Source organism: Citrus clementina, unplaced genomic scaffold (genome assembly GCF_000493195.1).
Source record: "Citrus clementina cultivar Clemenules unplaced genomic scaffold, Citrus_clementina_v1.0 scaffold_5, whole genome shotgun sequence".
Lineage (NCBI taxonomy): Eukaryota > Viridiplantae > Streptophyta > Magnoliopsida > Sapindales > Rutaceae > Citrus > Citrus x clementina.
Window position 1 is genome coordinate 1,901,539 of NW_006262201.1, and position 2,785 is coordinate 1,904,323.

Sequence of the window (2,785 nt, forward strand, 5' to 3'; positions counted from 1 at the left end):
TTGATGCTTTCATTTCCACTCGTCCTTTAGTTTCCTCTCAATGCAAATGCCAGGATAGGTGGAACCACATTTCCAATGTGCATTGGTTCTGGCCAAATTTTTCATTTAAACAGTTGCACGAACCTTGATCCAGTGCTGATCACAATCTTGTAAGAAGATACGCACAAATCTTATATCAGCACTAAATCCAAATCTCAATAGCAGATATCAAAATAGCGATAAGACTTACTTGAGATCAATCGCACATTCACGAACTTTCACCGATTGTATCTCTAACTGTTATTGCACGGAAATGAGCGCCATTTGGTAACTTGGCATTAAGCTCAGGACCGGCAAAGACGTGCATTGGTTCTGGCCATTCCGGCATTTTTTCCTCAGGTGAAGCTGCCCATATGAATGCTTGTTTACGACATGTAAACACATCGTATGCTGCTGCTTCCAATGCATCAAACCTCACCTATAATAACAACAATAAATAGATAAATAATCTAATAGGAGGTGATTGTACATATACCGACAATAGGGTTTATTTTAACTATGACACAATTGCACAACTAATTCCCAGATTAAGGCTCAATTTCGGACTGGTTCCGCAATTAAAAAGTTTTTCATAAGGACTCTCAATTATGATTTGGAAGTTAAAGATAATTTTCCTCCACAATTGTTTGATGAAATTCTATTTGATCTTGGCCAGGACTTGATCGAGTGTTTTCAATCAACTTTCTTTGGCTAGTCACTCAAGTTTAAACCCTGTAAGTGGTATGAACCTAAGAAATTGATTCAGGCTTTTTGCACCACCCCACAACTTACTATTTATTCAAACATATTTACTTTAAAAGTCAGGGCATCTTGATATAGGCACCCCTTTGTTAAGTTAAATTAATATCGGTGGGTGAGATTTATAATAATAGACAGCAATAACATACCACAACTTCTTTATGGACATGCAATCCATCGGTCGTAGCAGAACTAGCTGACAGCGCCTGCAGGGCACATGCAATTATATTTTGATCAGTGTTCACGAAGCTACAGCATTGTAAATAACAGATCATGGCTTAATTAAGTAATTACCTGAAGGTGATTAAATAATTGAGAATGAAATTATATTATTAAGCAAAGACATATGCTAAATTACCCCATTTATCTGTTAGAAATATCGTCTTGAGAGCAAATGGCGGCACTAACGAGGCTTGCTCAATTTCGGCCTGCAAGGCTGCATGTCTGATAAGAGTGGAAACATAGTGCCTTTAGCTAAATCGTAGAATGTTAAATCTGATCCTACTGAATATGGAGAGTGATTCATATACGCAGTCTTCACGAATATATAGTTGTTAATTACAGGAGAAGTTGCAATATGAAGTTAATTTGAAATTTATATTTCTCACCTCAAATAATTTCTGGTAAATCGCTGATTCGATAATGTCAAACTTTCTTTATGATCATCATCTTCTTCTTGGTCTTCGCCTTCCGATGTTCCTATTTCTGATGTTTCTCCACATTTTCTTCCTCTTTTAACAACTTTCGTTGAAGATTTTGTCAGAAATATCATTGTGAGAAGAGTATTTCTAAAGTTTACAACTTGGAAATGAGACCTTATGTGATATGTACATGAAGGATAGAGTACATGCCAGTATTTATAAGAAACAATGTGGTGGTTTTAAAGAGACTAGTGGTGGTTTTAAAGAAACTAAATAAAGTTTATTATTTAATAAAAAGTCAAATACAAATCCCGAAGAATCCGCTGTATAATCTGACAGGATCTGGAAAACGGAGGCACATGCATGGCAATATCATTACTTTGTAAGACTGGATTATTTTTATAAATTTTTATCCAAAGAAACTAAATAAAGTTTATTTTTTTATAAAAAGTCAAATATAAATCCCGAAGAATCCGCTGTATAATCTGAAAGGATCTAGAAAACCGAAGCACATGCATGGCAATATCATTACTTTGTATGACTGGATTATTTTTATAAAGTTTTATCCAAAGAAACTAAATAATGTTTATTATTTAATAAAAAGTCAAATACAAATCCCGAAGAATACGTTGTATAATCTGACAAAATCTAGAAACTGAGGCACATGCATGGCAATATCATTACTTTGTACGACTGGATTATTTTTATAAATTTTTATCCAAAGAAACTAAATAAAGTTTATTATTTAATAAAAAGTCAAATACAAATCCCGAAGAATCCGCTGTATAATCTGACATAATCTGAAAAACGAAGGCACATGTATGGTAATATCATTACTTTGTACGACTGGATTATTTTTACAACTTTTTTATCCAAAGAAACTAAATAAAGTTTATTATTTAATAAAAAGTCAAATACAAATCCCGAAGAATCCGCTGTATAATCTGACAGAATCTGAAAAACGAAGGCACATGTATGGTAATATCATTACTTTGTACGACTGGATTATTTTTACAACTTTTTATCCAAAGAAACTAAATAAAGTTTATTATTTAATAAAAAGTCAAATACAAATCTCGAAGAATCCGCTGTATAATCTAACAAAATCTGGAAAACAGAGGCACGTGTATGGCAATATCATTATTTTGTATGACTGGCTTATTTTTACAAAGTTTTATCCAATCCCTTGTTTGATGCCAGTAAATCAATATTTAAATATATAGTTATTTTGTTATGTTATTTGATTTTAACTATTAATGTCAATATTGGAATATATCTTTATATTGAACTAATAAAACAATTGTATAAAGACATTTGATAAACTTAATTACGATTTTGATTCATGATGTAGATAGCATTTGATTTTT